The sequence below is a fragment of the Vombatus ursinus genome, unplaced genomic scaffold (assembly GCF_900497805.2).
Source record: "Vombatus ursinus unplaced genomic scaffold, bare-nosed wombat genome assembly UNPS02009132.1, whole genome shotgun sequence".
Taxonomy (NCBI): domain Eukaryota; kingdom Metazoa; phylum Chordata; class Mammalia; order Diprotodontia; family Vombatidae; genus Vombatus; species Vombatus ursinus.
The window spans coordinates 17,370,343-17,380,932 of record NW_020948910.1 but is presented as its reverse complement, the minus strand read 5'-3'; the positions used below and the strand labels follow the sequence as shown (position 1 = coordinate 17,380,932).

General features: G+C 38.5%; 1 pseudogene; it reads right to left on the bottom strand.

The window, feature by feature from the left end:
* Window positions 1-3,637: 3,637 nt before the first annotated feature.
* Window positions 3,638-10,397, bottom strand: LOC114034852 (annotated as a pseudogene).
* Window positions 10,398-10,590: the final 193 nt, after the last annotated feature.

Here is a 10,590-nt window from a genome sequence, read left to right as displayed (position 1 = left end):
AAAAGCTAATTGATGTTAAGTAGTTAAATGGAACTAAAGAGCTACTCACTGGCACCTAACAGTGGGTAGAACACAGACAGTGAGGGTGGGGTGGGGGACAAGTTAGAGAAGAGATCTCTCATAACCTTTCATGGTACCCCATAGAACCCTGAGGGGAAGATATAGCAGGTTTAGCTCTGGGATAGTGGGCTAGAATATAGATAGATAGATAGATAGATAGATAGATAGATAGATAGATAGATAGATAGATAGATAGATATACACATACATATGTATGTATGTATATATGTATATAAATTTTTTTATAGATTATACAGATATAAACTTTTGAAGGCCTTGAAATAATTCTCCTGAGTCTCAGTATTTTGTTGAAAAATTATCCATAGATTTTCCCCATATATAGATATTCTACACAGATTATTTTTTAGCATACATGGTGCTTTGAGAAAACAAGGAGAGAAAAAACTGTATTAAAGAAGGCAGTTTGATCTCTGTATGGGTTAGTTAGTTTTGCTCAATTTTTAACCATAACCTAATGCCAAGATGACACATGAAGCCTGCAAAGATACATTGGGAACTAGATAAGAAAATATAATTACATTAGCGTAAACCATTTCTACCCCTGAAAAGAATCTCAAAAGAATTGGCTTGCTGATGATAAGCAAGGAGCAACGTATTAACACATGAAGAATGACACATTAACCCAACAGTGCCATTATTCAGACTACATCATGAGGATTTGTTCAGATTTTCTGAGGGGAATACAAACTTGTGATTTAATTTGTATAGGGAACTCCCCTCGTGAAAATACAGTCCACATATTCAGTTTGGACTACTGGTCTATAACTTACAACTTTCCTTGATAGTTGCCTAAGAACACTGGGAAGTCAAGTCATTTGCCCAGAATTACTTAGCTAATATGTATCTGAAGTGAGACATGAACCCATTACTACTGACTGTGGGCTCTCTTGTAAGCTTCAAGGAGCTAATGAGATAGCTCTCAAGGGGGCAGGGACAGGGAGAGCTCATGATTGTGACTCTTGGTGTTTAGCACCTTGGAATCTGGCATCTTGGAGAGTTAAGAGTGGAAAAGAGGCTTGGACTGAGAGATAATGGGGTAGGAGGCAATTCAGCTGCTACCATGGATATTATGGAGTGGAAAACAGCCAGGATTCCCTGGAGTAGCTAGTGTCATTATCAATGGCAAGTAGCAATCCAATTAAAGAAAAAGCCTGATCAGTAGTGGATTCTTCAACACTCCACTGTGAAGCGTGGTATGAAAGGATATGTTCTTTCTCTGTCTGCCTCCTCTTCTTCCTTCTGTGTAGGTAGAATTAAAAAGACAAAACTCAATTATGTCCTATTTTCCAATCCATAACTGCCAATAGTATTTTGGAAGCCTGATTCTCCTTTCGTTAACTTAGTTGTTTATCTTTTCGCATTATCTGCAGACACATCTTTACTTGATATCAGAGTGTGCATGGAGGGACGACCCTAAGGGTCTTTCTATTTCACAGACTATTGATGTTAGGACCCAGCAGTTCTGGTGCAGGAGGTTTAAAGACCTCTCTGAGAGCTACTGAGTAACAGTTTAGTTTTATTAATGATTCTATAACTCTCCTGAGCAGAATCCCAAAATCTGAATTCTGAGATCACTTATTTTTCTTTTAAAGAATGAACTATTGGATTAATTATTCCCCTGAGGGTGGGAGTGCACACTCTGTTCCCAGAGCTAGATAGTGAGAGCAAATTTTTATAACAAAGAAAGTAAGACACCTCTTAAGAACCTTTATGTATATTTTTATGACAAAGAAATTAAGGGACCAAGAGTAGATGCCCCTTGCTTCTGGAATAAAATACAACTTTCTCTGTTTGGCTTTTCAAATTCTTCAAAATTTAAAAAGTAGGCTCCAGCCTACCCTTTAAGCTTATTTCATATTACTCTCTTTCCCACACTTTATGTTTCAGTCAAACTGGCCTTTTTGGTGCTTTCTCTACACAATATTCAATCCATTGTAGTTTCTTGAGCAAGAGAATAAAAACTCTTGTACTTTAAACAGAACACTTGGGCATATGTGGAGGATGGATTGGAGATGGCAGAGACATGAAGATCAACGAGGAAACGATTGAAATAGTCTAGATCAGAGATTTTTTTTAATCAATTTATTTATTTTTAGTTTTCAACATTCACTGTTATAAGTTCTTGAGTTCTAAGTTCTTCCCCCTCCCTCCATTTTACCCTCCCCAGGATGGCATGCAATCTGACACATGTATGGTAATATTAAACACATTTCCACATTAGTCATGTTGTGAAAGAAGAATCAGAACGAAAAGGGAAAAACTATGAGAAAGAAAAATGATAATAATAAACAAAAAGGAGAAAATAACATGTTTTAATCTTCAGACTCCACAGTTTTTTCTCTGAATGTGGATAGTATGTTCCATCATGAGTCCTTTAGAACTGTCATAGATCATTGCATTGCTCAGAAAAGCTAAGTCTAACAAAGTCAGTCATTGCACAATGCTGCTGTTACTATGTACAGTGTTCTCCTGGTTCTGCTCACTTCACTCGGCATCAGTTCATGTAAGTCCAGGTTTTTCTGAAGTCCGTTTGCTCATTATTTCTTATGGCACAATAATATTCCATTACATTCATGTACTCAACTTGTTCAGCCATTCCTCAATTGATGGACATCCCCTCAATTCCAATTCTTTGCCACCACAAAGAAGAGGCTATAAATATTTTTGTACATATGGGTCCTTTTCCCTTTTTATGATCTCTTCAGAGATCTTTTTAAAAATATTTTTAAATTTTATTATATGTTTTAAATATTTTTTTTTAAATTTTGAGTTCCAAATTCTCTCCTTCCCATCCACATCCACACCACCCACTGAGAAGGCAAGCAAATGATATCAATCATACATGACAAATCATGCAAAACATATTTCCATATTAATAATATCTTTTAAAAGCAAGAAAAATAAAGTGAGAAAATTATACTTCAGCTTGCATTCAGTTCATCAGTTCTCTCTCTGGAGGTGGAAAACATTGTTTCATGATGAGTCCTTTGCAATTGTCTTGGACCATTGTCTTGATCAGTGTAACCAAGTCTTTCCCTTGATTATCATTACAACATTACTATTATTGTACACAATGATCTCCTGGTTCTTCTCACTTCATTTTGCATGAGTTCATATAGGTTTTGTCATTTTTTTTCTGAAATCACTTACCTCATCATTTCCCACAGCACAATTGTACTCCATCACAATTATATGCCATAACTTGTTTGCCCATTCCCCAACTGATGGGTATCTTTTTGATTTCCATTTCTTTGCCACCAAAAAAAAAAAGCTGCTATATAGATTGTTTTCTATATATAGGTCCTTTTCCTTCTTCTTTGATCTCTTTGGAAGTAGTTTTATTATTGGGTCAAAGGCTATGCAGAGCTTTATAGCCCTTTGGACCTATTTCCAAATTGTTCTCCAAAATGGTTGGATCAGTTCACTACTCCACCAACAATTCATTAGTGTATGTATGCATGAAGACTTCCCCCAGTGGACTGGGCAGACAAGAACAATTTGTTCCAAAGGCCATGAAAACAGCTGAAGCACACACTGTGGAGCACTTAGGGTTTAGTCAGACATTGAAGACACCCAGATCATTCACTACAGCCAGGGCCATCACCAAGCATTCTGACTTTAGTCTTGCTACTGCACTTTGATGACTCTGGAAGAAAGAGTAAAGCTGACAGTCATGGTGCAACTCTGCCTCACTTAAATCCAAATCACACACAAGTCAAGACATCACCCTATCTTGTCAAAAATAAAGGACAAACAACAAGTGTGTGTAAAAGTTCTTCCTTGCATGCTTCTTTTGTGTGAGAAAAATTTCCCCTCCCTTCCCCCTTCTCCCAGTGTATCCCTCTTTCTCACCCCTTCATTATTTTGGAGATCATTCCAGCCTAATTGACTCAGAACCATGCCCTCTGTCTATATAAACTTATTTTAACTATGCTAATAATGATAAAGTGCTTAGGAGGTACATGTATCATCTTCCCATAGAGCAATGTAAAAAGTTTAATTTTATTGAGACCTTTATGATTACTCTTTCATGTTTTTCTTTTTATGCTTCTCTTGCCTCTTATGTTTGAATGTCAAATTTTGTATTCAGCTCTGGTCATTTCGTTACAAATGCTTGAAAGTTCTCTATTTCATTAAGGAACTATTTTCCTGCCTGAAACGTTACACTCAATTTTTCTGGGTAGGTTATTCTTGGTTGTAATTCTAACTTCTTTGCCTTCCAGAATATAATATTCTAAACCCTTCTCTCCTTTGACATGCCAAATCTTGGGTAAGCCTGATTGTGGTTCCACAACATGTGAACTGTTTCTTTCTAGCTGCAGGAAGAATTTTCTTTTTGACCTGGGAGCTCTAGAATTTGGTTATAATATTTCTGGAATTTTCATTTTGGGATCTCTTTCAGGAGGTGATTGGTAGATTCTTTCAACTTCTTTTTTACCTTCTAGATCCAAGATATCAAGGCAGTTTTCTTTCATAACTTCTTGAAATATGATGTCTAGGTTCTTTTTTTTAATCATGGCTTTCAGTCAATACAATAATTCTTAAATTGTCTTTCCTTGATCAATTTTCTAGGTCAGTCTTTTTCTGATGAGATATTTTACATTTTCTTCTATTTTTTACATTATCATGACTTTGTTTTATTCTTTCTTGATGTCTCATGGTGTCATCAGCTGCCACTTGTCCAATTACAGTTTTTACAGAATTACTTTCTTCACAGAGATTTTGAGCCTCTTTTCCCATTTGGTCAATTCTGCTTTTTAAGGAGTTATTTTTTTTTTCCTTTAATGAATTTTTGTGTCTCTTTTACCATCAAGTCAATTATATTTTTGAATTTTTTTTTCTTCAGTATTTTGGTGCCTCTTTTACTAAGCTGCTAATTCTCTTTCCTTAATTTTTCTTTTTTTAAAATGTTTTTATTTTGGTTTTTTTTTGTTGTGAAAAACTAAGTATATTTCCCTTCAACCTATCCTTCCACCCATTTATTCTATTCTCTCTTTTGACCCTGTCTCTCCTCAGAAGTGTTTGCTTCTGATCACCCCCTCAATCTGCCCTCCCCTCTGTCATCCCCTTGCTCTCTTGTACCCTTCCCCTCCTATTTCCTGTAGGGTAAGATAGATTTCCATACCCAATTGAGTGTGTATGTTTTTCTCTTCTTAAGTCGAATGTGATGAGAATAAAATTCGCTCATTCCCATTCACCTTCCCTCGTTTCCTCTCCACTGTAAAAGCCTTTTCTTGTCTGTTTTACATGAGATGATTTACCCCCATTCTACCTTTCCCTTTTTCCATCTCCCAGTATAATCCTCTCTCACCCCTTAATTTTATCAGCCAGATATCACCCCTTTATCTTCAACTTACCTTGTCCCCTCTATCTATCTATCTATCTATCTGTCTGTCTATCTATCTATCTATTTATACATACATATAATTTTTACCTTCCAACTACCCTAATACTGACAAAGGTCTCATGAGTTACAAATATCATCTTTCCATGAAGGAATGTAAACAGTTCAACCTTAATAAATCTCTTATGATTTCTCTTTCCTGTTTACCTCTTCATGTTCCACTTGAGTCTTGTATTGGAAAGTCAATTTTCTATTCGGCTCTGGTCTTTTCATCAAGAATGCTCGAAAGTCCCCTATTGCATTGAATGACAATTTTTTCCCCAGAAGGATTATACTCAGTTTTACTGGGTAGGCGATTCTTGGTTGCAATCCTATATCCTTTGCCTTCCAGAATATTATATTCCATGTCTTGCAGTCCCTTAATGTAGAAGCAGGTAAATCTTGTGTTATCCTGATAGTGTTTCCACAATATGTGAATTGTTTCTTTCTGGCTGCTTGCAATATTTTCTTCTTGATCTGGAAACTCTGGAATTTGGCTACAATATTCCTAGGAGTTTTCCTTTGGGGATCTCTTTCAGGAGGTGATCGGGTAGATTTTTTCCGTTTCTATTTTGCCCTCTGGTTCTAAAATATCAGGCAGTTGAAAGATGATGTCTAGGCTCTTTTTTGATCATGGCTTTCAGATAGTCCAATAATTTTTAAATTCTCTCTCCTGGATCTATTTTCCAGGTCAGTTGTTTTTCCAATGAGATATTCACTTTGTTTTCTATTTTTTCATTCTTTTGGATTTGTTTTACAGTGTCTTGATTTCTCATAAAGTCCCTAGCTTCCAATTGCTCCATTCTAATTTTTAAGGAAGCATTTTCTTCAGTAAGATTTTGGACTTCCTTTTCCATTTGGCCAATTTTGCTTTTTAGGATATTCTTCTCCTCATTGGCTTTTTGGAACCCTTTTGCCGTTTGGGTTAGGCTATTTTTTTAAAGTGTCATTTTCTTCAGCATTTTTTTGGGTCTCTTTTAGCAAGCTATTGACTTGTTTTTCATTATTTTCTTGCATCACTCTCAGTTTTTCCTCTACTTCTCATACTTGCTTCACGGCTTTGAATGTAAGAGCTTTGACTTTGTTGTCTTCTTCTGGTTGTATGTTTTGATCTTCTTTGTCATCAAAGTAAGATTCTATGGTCTGACTCTTTTTGAACTGCTTGCTCATGATCTCAACCAATTACTTGAGTTATAAACTTTTTGTTAAGGTAGGAGTCTGCTTCCAGTGTGGAGAATGTACTGTCCCAAGCTTCGGGGGTTTTGTGCAGCTGTTTTCAGAGATATTTCTAGAGACCTGTAAATTTTCAGTTCTTCCAAGGTGGTATGATCAAGGATGAGGTGTTTACTCCTTTCTTGGCCTATGCTCTGGTCTATGAGTGACCACAAGCACTCTTTTCTGTCTTGGAACTGTGAGGAGTATTTCCTCTCCACTACCACTACAAGCTCCACCATGCCAGCCCTCCTTCTTGCCCCAGGACTGCCACCCAGAACTGTAACCCAGATCCAAGCACAAGCAAAGCAAGAGAATCCTTCACCAGCAGAAAGATCCCTGTAATCTTCCTCGATCAGCCACTTGATTCCCCCTCAGTCTGTGTACCTGAAGCTCTAGAGGCAACCACTGCCCCAGGGGCCATGCTTGGGGACTGAGGCTGGGACTGCACTTGTCTCTCACCATAGTCACAGACTTTTCCCACTGATCTTCTAAGTTGTCTTTGGTGTTTGTGGGGTGAGAAGTCTGGAAACCACAACAGGTGCCCACAATTCACTCCTCTGAGGGCTGCTCCAGGTTCGCTGAGGCCTGCCATGCCTGCATGCCCACACCAAACTGCGCTCCTCTCCCCACTCAGCTTGATATACCTTTCCAATCAACCATCCAGGCTGTCTTGGGCAGTAAATTTGTTTCTCTCTGTCTTTTTGTGTGTTCTGCTGCTTTAGAATTTGTTTAGAGCTATTTGTATAGGTATTTGGAGAAGTTTGGGGGACAGCTCAAGCAAGTCACTGCTCAAAAAGGAACTTTAAAAAATCATCTAAGAACAAAGTAAAAAGAGCACAGCAGAGAACAAAAGAAATTTACAAGGAAGCAAAGAAAAGATGGACAGCTTTGAACACAATGAGCAGTGTTTATTATATAGGCTTTCTTGAAATAAAATTTTATTGCTGTATATTTTGAATCCTTTCTTACATTCTGCTACGCACATGGTAATCCTTTTTTTTTCTTTTCTTATTTTGTATTTAAGTTTTGGTATTTAAGTTTCTAATACATTTCTGTTTCTTTTCTTATTGTGTATTTAAGGCTTTGGATTTAAGTTTAAAATAAATTAATTAAAAAAGAATAGTGGTCTTTTTGAAAAGTCTCCTTTATTTCTTAACTTAATTTATAGTTATCTGGTTAGATTTGACCTCAAATGATAAATGTTGCATGACTTCCAATCACTAAGGAAAAAAATGATTTTATATCTCCCATCATGAACATGGTTGAGGGTTTGGAATGCTCTGATGCTCTCTTTGCCTTGGAACTGTGAGCAGGCCTGTTCCTTTGTGACTGACCCCCAGCACTCACCTCTTCCCCACTGACCTAAGACCCACTATTGCATTTGGGCAACAAAGTTGCCAATCAGTGCCGGCTGAACCCAGTGCCAACAAAGAGAGCATTGTAATTTCTTTCTGACCAGTTATCCAACATCCCGACTGTCACTAGACTAACAGCTTTTGAAGAAGCTGCTGCTGCCGCTGCCACCCTAGCTGCTGCCGCTACCATCCGTGCTATTACTGCTACTGCTGCCCTTGCTGCTGTTGCTGCTGCTGCTGCTGCTGCTGCTGCATTTGGAGGTGTCCAATTTGGAGATTGCTCCTTGCTCAAACAGCATAAGAGGAGTCTGCTGTTTCCTCATTGTCCGGTTAGAGACTGGCACAGTAAAATCCTGTTAACCTTATGAATGTATGTATGAATGTGTGCATATGTATATGTGTGTATGTGTATGTGTATATATGTGTGCATATGCAAGCTTAATTGGAGCCTTCTTGGAGGAGGAGAGGGGAGGAAGGAGGGAAAAAAGAACATGGTAAAAAGTGCACAGCAAAGAACAAAAGAAAACTTATAAGGAAGCAAAGATAGACATATTCGAACACAATGTGCAGTATTTATTATATAGGGTTTCTTGGAATGGAAATTTATTGCATATTTTGAATTCTCTCTTACATTCTGCTGTGCACATAGCAATCTTTTTTTTTTTGCTTTTCTTGTTTTATCTTTGTTTTAGTATTTAACTTTATAATGTTTTTCTTCTTTTCTTAGTGTTTAAGTTTAAAATAAATTAATAAAAAGAAAATAGCATTTTTAAAGGTCTCCTTTATTTCTTAATTTAATGTATATTTGTTTGATTAGATTTCTTCCCAAAAGATGGATGTTGGATGACATCCAGTCCCTAAGGAAAAAAATGCTTTTCTATTGCCCATCATAAACATAGTTGAGAGTTTGGAGCTGTATACCTTAGAAAGTATCTGGGATAGAAGAGATATCAGATATGAATGTCTCATGGTATGATGGACATTGGAATTGAATTTTCCCCCTCTATTGGGGGACAAGGAGAAAATACTGGTCTCAGAGGCTCAAAGAAGGGGAAACGTGGGAAACTCAATATAAAGTATCTCTCCAGGGCATCATAAAATGAAATCATGCCTTGATTATAGTCTAGAAAAATCCCTACCCTGCGGATAGGGTACACTGACTGTTTTGGTATCTGGAAGCAATTGCTGATCACAGTGTAAGTATCTTCACTTTGTATATATGTAATCAGAAATGCATCCCCAGGAAAGAATGGGAAATCAGAGTTCCTGCTCAGTGACTCCCTACACACACCAACTGTCCATTGCTGACTGTCTCCCACATGCACCTCCCAGTAGTGAATGCCAGAGGTAAAGACTTGAGCCCCCAAAACGATCTCATCTTCAAATCGGTCTGGGGTGACAGGTACATTCTGCAGGCATCCTCCATTTCTGACTGTCTTCAAATAGTTTGACAGGATGAGATAGGGAGAGGCACTTTCAGGATCCAGAGTCACGTTCACCCTGAATTTATTCATCATTTCAAACATTCCAGTGATGCAAGTCATGGTCAGTGTGTGTCTGGCAGGCTCTGGATGGTCATTCAACAGTGATTTAATCCTCCTAAATGTTTCTCCTGCTACCTGTAGAAGCTGGGGATTGGGTTTCTGGCAGATTTGTTCAATGTTTATGATCTCTTCCCTTAATTTCTGAAGGTGCTGTGAGAATCTGACTTCACTTTCTCTCAACTTCTGCAAGTTTTCCCTTTCACACCAGGCCAGTCTATGAAGGTACCACTTCTCTTCAACCTTGAGGAAATCAAGTAATCTTCCATATTCAGCTCTAACAATCTCCCTCCAAGCATTTGTCTGTTTATTCCAGATCTCTTCTTTTTGCCTCTCTTTAGCCAGCATGTTCTGAATCATCTCCACTTCTTTCCAGAGAAAATTCAAAGTTTCCTGGAGCTTGTCCCGAGAAGCCTCTGCAGCTTTGTTCAGAGGCTGCACTGTGTGACCGCTGTGCTTCTGACTCTGGAAACAAGATGCACAGAGGAAGGCTTGGTCCTCCTCACAGAACAGGTTTTGGTCCTCCTTGTGCTTCTCACATGTGATCCTTTCCTCTCTGATCTGCAGCAAGTAGGGCCTGAGGTTCCTGGCTATGCTGGCCAGCTTCCATAGGCGATGGTTGGGCTCTAGGTCTCTCATGTGGAAGGCTCTTCTGCACTCAGGACAAAGGCTGGGCTGGTCAGCTTCTCCCCAGCTCCTGAGGAGGCACAGGTGGCAGAAACTGTGGCCACAACCTAAGGTCACTGGGTGGCTAAAGTAGTCCATGCACACAGGACAGGTCAGCTCTTCCTTGAGGTCTTCAGCTAAATGAACTGCAGCCATATTCCTTTATTTCTGTTGATCTACTGGATTTCCTTCAGGCTCTGTAGCTCCAGCTATGAGCTTCCAAGAGTTGAAGTCTGAAGCTGAGGTTGATGGTCTGTCCCTTTTATATCCCTCAGAGCCCCCAGGCTCCACCTCTCTAGATTCACACCTGCTAGGTGCCAACTCCAACTCACCTGATTCACACCTTGGT